This window comes from Lissotriton helveticus, chromosome 7 (assembly GCF_964261635.1).
Source record: "Lissotriton helveticus chromosome 7, aLisHel1.1, whole genome shotgun sequence".
Classification (NCBI taxonomy): domain Eukaryota; kingdom Metazoa; phylum Chordata; class Amphibia; order Caudata; family Salamandridae; genus Lissotriton; species Lissotriton helveticus.
This window is the reverse complement of record NC_136068.1, coordinates 929,572,866-929,582,141: the sequence shown is the minus strand read 5'-3', so window position 1 is coordinate 929,582,141 and position 9,276 is coordinate 929,572,866. Positions and strand designations below refer to the sequence as shown.

Genomic DNA, 9,276 nt, shown 5'->3' with positions numbered 1-9,276 from the left:
AATGAGCTTCACTTGCTGCGTTCAGGCTGAGATGTAGTTAATTGTTCACAGTCTCACAACTACATAATTAGCTTCCTGAGCACACGCTATCTTTCCCAAATTGTGCGTGGCGCCCCTGGCTACCTCTAACCGCGCACCGGGTGCCGTGGCGCACAGTTTGGGAACCACAGAGTTAACATACAACCCAGCTGTGGAAAAAAGTAACAGCTAAACAGACAAACATCAAATGCTTTCTTTTCCTTTCAAGATCAAATATTTATATCATTATTGTAGCATGCTCTTATCAATAATTTCTTACTATGGATATCATGTTCACTTTCAAGATATATAGGGCACAGTTTGCTTTAATAGTGGCCAATTCTGTGACACTTCAACATATACTTTACTCCTTATTCAATAAACTATTGTGCTTTGGAGAAATATTTTCTTCCAATAAACCATTCAAATCAAAGACATATACAAACGTCTCTTATGACTATTGTTGTATATGCTGTGTGCTGAGAAACCCTGTATTATGTCAGTAGAAACATTCCCACTGATTTGATTGTGTGTACAACCATGCAAAGGTCCAATCTTACAATCGACACCCAATAACATACTTTGACTCTCATGTTGTTTCAAGAGAGAAAACAATGTCGATAATTTGCCTTTCCTGGCATGATGGCAATTTTTAAACTTGATTAAAACTCAGAACCGTTAATCGTTGGCTCCATGAGCAATTAGCAACAACTCACCAGAATGAAAGAGCTGTCTTCAGGTCCGGTTAGCAGAGGTTCTTCTATTAGCAAAGATCCGCGATTCTCCAGATTTTGGTTGCAAGAAAGTGCATTTGTGCACACTGGATAAGAGCATTTTAACTGACTTTTCCCGGAGTCCGTGGTCAAATCGTGGCAGTAGGTATGCAGAAAAGCTCTCACACCATCAATTCCAATAAACTGTGCAGATGACAGGGCGTTAAAATTTGCAGCAGAAGACTCCAAAAAACGAGATTGTCTCCATTGGTGTACTCTGATAATCAACACCATTATTAAAGCAAAAAGGAAAAGAAAAGAAACAGCAGCAAGAGCTATCACCAGGTATAGGGTGTTGTCAGAGTTTTCTTCACTCTGAAAAGAAGGCTCCCTTAAATCCGATAAAATTTCAGGAATGCTATCCGCCACCACTATGGTCACTGTAACAGATGAAGAGAGATTAGGTTGGCCATTGTCTTTTACTAAAACTACTAGAAACTGCTTCAATAAATCTTTTTCCAGAAATGGGCGGGCCATCCTGATTTCTCCATTGTGAAGTCCTACAGTAAATAGTCCTTGGTCTGTGGACCTCAGGAGCTGGTAGGAGAGCCAAGCATTTTGCCCCGAGTCTGAATCAACAGCCACCACTTTTGTGATCAAATACCCAGGTTCAGAGGAGCGAGGAGCAACCTCGACACCAGAGGATCCATCGGTGGCCGTAGAAGGGTAGAGTATTTCAGGGGTGTTGTCATTCTGGTCAAGCACGTAGAAAATAACAGTGGCATTAGAAGCTAGGGCAGGAGTGCCGCCATCATGAGCCATCACTTGAACAGTAATTTCCTTTAGTGTTTCAAAGTTGAACGATTTAAGTGCATAAAAGACACCAGAATGTGAGTTCATAGAGATGAGAGATGACAGAGACACTTCTCCATCATGCCTCTCTCCTGTGATAGAATAAGTTATTTGGCCATTGTGTTCCCAATCCAGATCTGCCCCAATTACTGAAAAAATAGATGCTCCTGGAGACATATTTTCCATTACATATGCTTTGTATAATTGTTGTGCGAACATAGGTGGGTTGTCGTTTTTATCTGAAATTTGAATAATAATGGTTTTATTTGTGGTCAGAGGTGGAGTCCCTCTGTCTGTGGCCGTGATGGTGATGCTATATTCTGAAGTCTCTTCCCTATCCAGGGCTTTCTCCGTCACTAAACTGTAGTAGTTGCCAAATGATTTCTTTAGCTCAAATGGAAGAGTGACACTGATGGCACATGACAGCTGACCATATTCACCAGCATCTCTGTCGTATATATGTAGGAACGCAAGCACCAAACCAGCTGGACAGTTTTCTTCAACTGTGTTGTTGAGAGATTTAATTACAATTTCTGGACTGTTATCATTGACATTAATTATGTCAACCAACACTTTACATTTTGATGACCTTCCACCACTGTCCATTCCCTGCATCTCGAGTTCATAATGCTCAGATTCTTCAAAGTCCAAACTTCCAAACACCGATAGTTCTCCTGATTGTGAATTCAAGTGAAATATGTCAGCAAATGTGCTCAATGAGTAGGTTACTTCAGCGTTGGCGCCCTGGTCCTTGTCACTGGCTGTAATGCTGGACAACACTGTTCCAGTTGGCGCATTCTCCATTACAGCAATTCTGTAAACCGACTGATTAAAAACGGGTGCATTGTCATTAACATCGAGAACCGTCACCGTGATGAGGGCTGTGCCAGTTCTGGCGGGGTCGCCACCATCTGTGGCAGTGAGGATCAGTCTGTGCTCGTCTTTGAGCTCCCTGTCCAGGGATTTCTGGAGAACAAGTTCAGCAGACTTCGCACTGTTACCTTCACTCTGCACATCCAATATAAAGTATTCGTCTGTGGCCAGCTGGTAGTCCAGCAATGAGTTAACGCCCAGATCTGCATCTTGTGCTTGAGGTATTATAAACCGCGCCCCTGGTGTCGTGTTCTCGAGGACCTGCAAGGTTGCTTCATTATTCTTAACCCTTTAGGTGCTGCCGTCGGCCAACGGTCGTCACGGGCACTACCTCCCCAGTGCTGCGTGCGACCGCTGGACGTCCAGTTCAGCACTGGATAATGGACAGCGCAGCACTGGGGAGGTTTGTTTACGAAGCTCCTAAGGTGTTAAAAACTGGGGCGTTGTCATTGATATCTAGGATTTCGATTTCTACTGCGTGAGCTTTCATTGTGTCTTCAAGAAGAATGTCTAAGTGCAGCACACACTGCGGCGCTTGCCTGCACAGCAGTTCCCTGTCGGTGCGTTCTCGGATGTACAAATGGCCGTTGTTTACATTGAAATCGAAATGCTGCGTCTTACCTTTAGAAACAAGGCTGACTCTGCGGTGCGGTAACTGCTTCACATCCAGCCCCAGGTCCACAGCAACATTTCCAACGAAATAACCCTTTCTCATTTCTTCCGGAATGGAATAGCGGATTTGGCCAAAGACGGTATCAAAGAAGGCCACCGCGATCACAGAGAGAAGCATCCATGCTTTAAAATACCAGCGACGTTGTAGCCAAGCCATGCCAGGTTTAGTCTACGGTTTACTTTGAGCTTACCTTGCTAATTTGTTTTTTTTGGACGGCAAGGTGAAAGGTCCGTCCTGAAATGGCCGTCCTGTGTGATGTCCTGTAAAGGTCTCGTTTCGTTTTACCTGATAGTAATGTGTTCTGTCTCCCAGTCTTGTGCGTTTTCCTTTAAAGCACCACTGCTCCATGGATTACGCTTTCTCCGACTTCTTGACAAACAGCTCCTCTCGCTGGCCAAAATAAATAATGCAGTCTATGAAGTAAAAGCACGGGCTCGCGGTAGGAAGACACTTTTAACAACTGTATGACGAAATTTTATTTTTGACATGCTTAGGGAATTAATTGCTCTGCCATCACGAACATACATTAAATTTAAGTCAGTTCTGTTACAATCTTTCAAACATAACCGATCACCACCCTCAATCTGTCTCACTTTTACTGTATTACATTTCTTTCTGGAAGGCAAGTTATACGCAAACAAGCACATCGCATGTGTATTCTAATTTTGAAATCAATATAAGATAATACTCAATAATGCCTACGTTTCTTGTTTGAGATTTGACGGAATAACTTCGTTCTGGAACGCAAACATTGTCTATACTGATATCAGATTTTCTGTATCTGTTCCACTTGTATCTCACTTGTAACTCACTCAAGACTTCAATCTTTCTTTTCAAATTCCCAGGTGCACATTTTCACTCAGAGGTTTCATCATATTGTTTCCTCCAGATCTCTCCCTAGTAGCGCCTCCCGTAACCCTCTGACTCAAACGCAGTGGAACGCGAACGTCATGTGTTCCTGTCACCAGGGCTTTAAGCGGGCCGGGTCTCACCGGGTCTTAGCACCGGTAGTTTTTTAAAGGGGACCTTCAAACGGGTCTCTATCGGGCTCTGTTTTGTGTCTTGGCACAGGTGGTCCGTTTTTCCTTGGATTACAGTGACAGCAGGCACATCGATGTACACGGCTCACTTCTCACTAGTAGAGAAGTTGTGGCATGAGGCGATGCCAGGTAAGCGTTGCAAGGGAAGGGAAATCCTTTAAAGAGAGTAATTTTCTCTCTTGATTTCCCTTCTCTTTTTGAAACCCAGGAGCAGCAACATTGTCGTGGTGTCACCAGGGCTTTAAATGAAAGCTTTTTCAATATTATATACAAGCCAAAGCCAATATTCCCGACTTGTCATATATCTGGATGCAATGACAGAAACAGCAAAATACAAGTCGGATGTCACATTATGCTAAGCACTGGTTTTTAGATTATGTTTTTAAGTCACGCCCTTAATTACATTGGCCACGCCCCTTTGAGAGGACACCCCCCAGTTTTTTCATCGCACTTAAAGCCCTGCCATCACTCATTTCCATGCTGTTCCACCGGGATTTGCTCCTAACGGGCACTACGCAATCGATCATACAGCAACCCCCGATCACCCTTTTTCTTTATCAGCTCCTGTAATATGAGATATTTCCCCCCCCCCCCCCAGCTTGTTTAGACTTGTGGCTTCATACAGCACGGGAGATGGAGTTTGACAGCGAGCGAGAAGATACACAGCTCAATACAGTCTCAACAAAATCACAATGTACAAACACATCGGAAGTCAACCTGGACTCTCAGAAGCAGAACGCGCTTTTGAACGAAGTTGATGACTTTTTCTACGATTATAAAGAAAAATAGTCATAACAGTTAAATATCAGTTAATAGAGTGATTTATTAAAACCATTGCAATGCATCTGCAACAAATTCAATTAATAACAACACACATTTTAACTGAACTGAACCCAACATCTTATGATCTTTTCTAGTCAATAATGTCGAGGTTGAATGTATCACAACCTACTTCGCAGCGTTCCGAGGGATGTGCATCGACGCTGTCTGATACTTTAAATGAATATATGGCCCCATGCCACGCGTTTTAAAAAGCACGGATAGCCTGGACTGTGTCCAATAAAGTTTGTTCATACTCTTTGAGACAAGCGTTTAAACTAGAGCCCTTGACAACAGCCACAACGTTTGTAAATAAAGAGATATGTGGTTTATTAAACACTTCAAACCATTGCAGAGAAGACTGAAGTAATCAGCAGCACACCCAATGTATATCTACCAAAAACTGCACAAAACCAAGGACAGAGTATCTCGGAATCTGACACCCTTCCTCAGTGGTAGAAGTGGGCGGGGACGGAAGGGCATGGCGTGCCCCTACTTCTAGAAATTATTCCAGTCCGTTCCCCTACTTTTTGCTTTCAAAAAAGCATCCCGGGACGGCAAGAATAGTTCTACCTAATAAAAACGAGAACTTTTTTTTTCTTTCAGCTTTCAGGGGATGCTCGCACTTCTCTGTTGTACTCCAGAGGCTGCAGCAGCCCCTCCCTGAGCTCTCACAGGCTGATGGCAGGCCCATTGTCATTGCGATTGAGACTGATTACCTCCTTTAGAATGACAATGCGCCCGCCATCTGCCTTTAGCATGTCATGTGCCACTGAGATTGGAGTTAGTGATTACAGAGGAGCTTTCCCTGAAAGAGCGCTTCGACGCCTCGTTGGGGGTAGTAAGCACTATATAAATGCAATTACAATACAATGATTGTGTCATGTTATGGGAGAAGGCCTGAAAAAAATGCCTTTTCTGTGTATAGGGTTAATCACATTTTTTTTCACTGATGCACTGACATTTTTTGCACTGTTCCTCAGGAAGGCAACCCAGTACAATCTAAAGAGACTGAGAAAAACTATGGGGCAGATGTATCAAGATTCCATTTTGCGATTCCTAAATAGCGATTTTTAAGGAATCGCTATTTAGAAATCGCAAAATGGAATGTATGTAAAAAAATCCCTATTTTTTAGCGATTCCTTAATCTTCCTTATTTGCGAATTCGCATTTTGTGAATTCGCAAATAAGGAATAATTTTCCATGCATTCCTATGGGCCAGGTAGCCCATAGGAATGATTGTGAAGTCATTCTCAAATTGCGAATTCGCAATTTGCTAATCGCAATTTGAGAATTATTTCAAGGGTGCAGGGGTGTCTCAAAGACACCCTGCTGCACCCATGAAATGTACATGTGTGTGCATATGGCGCACATACATGCCCTATGGGCATGTGTGTGCATCACATGCCACCTTCAAAAATGCCAAATTGTGCATTTTTTAAAGACTTCGCAAATTACCATCAACTACAAGTTGGTGGTAATTTGCGATTTCTTAACCAAAAATCGTAATTCAAAAATGCTACATACGTAGCATTTAAGGAATCGCACAATTGCGATTCCTTAAATGCTATGGCAAAATAAGGCATCGCAAATATTTGCGATTCCTTAATTTGCGAATTTTTGATGCATGCCAAAACATGCAAAAATACCGTTTGCGATTCGCAAAAAGCTTGATACATCTAGGCCTATTTGTCTCAAACTCCTCGTAAAGGGCCTATGTGCTGGGGAATCTCTTGTTGTGACGCTACAGTGGCTCTGACAATATGATCCCCCTTGACACCCATACAACCAACTTTTCATGACCTTCCATCACTCACAGCACAATTGGGGCAGGGCTTTAAGTGGGATGAAAAAACTGGGAGGCTCTCAAAGGGACGTGGCCAATATAATTAAGGATGTGGCTTAAAACATTTATGCTAAAAATATGTGCCCAGCGTAATGTGCTGCCCGACTTGTATTTTACTGCTTCTGTTATTGCTTCCACATATATAATACAACAAGTAACATTACACCTACAACAAGCCAGGACTATTGGCTTTGTCAAAGGTTGTTGGTTGGAAAAGATAAATATACTACATTCATACAACTATGGCTTTGTTGTATATAATATTGAAAATGCTTTAGTTTCCGATTGAAAATGCTTCAGTTTCCGATTGAGGCTGATTACCCCCTTTCGAAAAACAATGCCCCCGCAGTCTGCCTTTAGCATGTCATGTGCCAGTGAGATTGGAGTTAGTGATTACAGAGGAGCTTTCCCCAAACAGAGTACTGTGGGTAACTTGCCACCTTGTGTATCTTGTCAATGTTGTACACAAAGTGAACTGGGCAGGAGCAGTGACGGGACAGAAGAGGCGACAGGAAAGGAGAGGTAATAGGGCAGGAGAGGTGACTGGGCAGGAGAAGTAACGGGCAGGAGAAGTGACAGGGCAGGAGAAGTGACAGGCAGGAGAAGTGACAGGCAGGAGAAGTGGCGGGGCAGGAGAGGTGACGTGTCAGGAGAAGTGATGGGACAGGAGAGGTGACAAGAAAGGAGAGGTGACGGAGCAGGAGAAGTGATGGGGCAGGAGAAGTGAAGGGGCAGGAGCGGTGATTAGGAATGGGCAGAAGCAGTGAACGGATAGGGGCAGTGAACGGACAAGAGCAGTGAACGGGGCAGGAATAGTGATGGGACAAGAGAAGTGATGGGGCTGGAGCGGTGATCGGGCAGGAGTGCTGACCGGACAGGAGCAGTGAACGAGCAGGAGCAGTGAATGGGCAGGAGCAGTGAATGGGCAGGAGCGGTGATGGCGCAGGAAATGTGACGAGTCAGAAAAGTGACAGGCCAGGAGCAGTGACGGGGCACAAGAGGCAACAGGAAAGGAGAGGTGACTGGGCAGGAGAGGTAACTGGGCAGGAGAAGTGACAGGACAGGAGAGGTGACGGGGCAGGAGAGGTGACGGGGTAGGAGCGTTGAAAGGACAGGAGCAGTGAACGGGGCAGGAGCATTGACGGGGCAGGAGCAGTGAAGGGACAGCAGCAGTGATGGGGCAGGTGTAGTGAACGGGGTAGGAGTAGTGAACGGGGCAGTCTGAGAAGTTGGCCTGATATATGATGTCCACTATTCTAGTGGGCACCTTGCACCAGTCCAAACAACCCTTATGGTGATGGTTGTAAAGTCAACCTTATAGACCAGCTATCCTAGTGGTAGCATGGACAAAGCAGTTTTAGGCTAAAACTTCAGAGAGCATGTGAAGCCAGCTGTTTTACCATATATAATCCCTTGAATACCAAATGAAAGGACACCACACACGGTATATATCAAATATATATGTATTTATTACTAACACAACCCCTCTGCACTCTTTATGAGGTCAGAGTTCGAGATACAGCACAAGTTACTCAATAAGCATACTATAAGTTGCACAAATACAATTCTGCCCTAGGGGCCTCACGAACCATATACTGAATAAGTGGTATAAGAACCACTTCAGGAAAGGTGAGTAGGTCTAGGGCCTAGGAAATCGCTGGGGCTACACTGAGCAACCAAGGGATTTGAAGTAGGAGGCCCACGGGAAGCGTGTGCAGTGTATAAACACACACGCAGGTTACCATAGAGTTTCAATGGGAACGTAAAAGTTACGAAGTAGTAGATTTTGGACACTTCCGGATGGACTACGTGAAAACCCTGTTAAACTAGGACACTTGGATAGTTAATACCCACGGGAGCACCGGAGTACTCGAGTTACCTCACCCAGGGAAGCCGGGTGCCTAGGTGTTCTTTCGTGTCGGGTTTCGTCGCTGTTTCCTATGGAGAGCTGCAAGAAAGTGCTGCAGGCGACCAGGAGAAAAGTGTCCGGGTGGATCCAAGGGTAGATCGGAGTCGAGCAGAACCTGAAAGCAGAGGGGACAGAGTCTGGGTCACTAGCCAGTGACCAGGAAGGGACCAGGAAGGAACCAGGCGATGTCGAGATGCAATCAGGTGAAGAGGTGAAGCTTGTCTCTGCAGCGACGAGGACCAGGAGGCGTCAACGATGACCAGGAGCTGGAGTCGAGCTGTCCCATGACGGATCTAGCTGTTGGCGGTGTCGGTATCCAGATTGGACCCAACAAACCTTGGCAAATGCAATCCACGCAGGATGGGAAGATTGGCTTCAGTTCAGACCAGCAAGTCTGGGGAGCTTCTCCTTCACAGAGAAGCTGGAGCAAGCCCGGAGCAACCAGGCAAGCAGTGTAGTTTTACAAAGATGTCTTCAGAGGGCCTATTAGCCAATGGGCTAGCAACCGCGAAGACGCATTGAGCTGAAATACA

General features: G+C 44.7%; 1 pseudogene; it reads right to left on the bottom strand.

Moving 5' to 3' along the window:
• Positions 1–719: 719 nt before the first annotated feature.
• LOC144769341 (protocadherin gamma-A11 pseudogene) lies at positions 720–3,409 on the bottom strand (annotated as a pseudogene).
• Between the last annotated feature and the right edge of the window lie 5,867 nt (positions 3,410–9,276).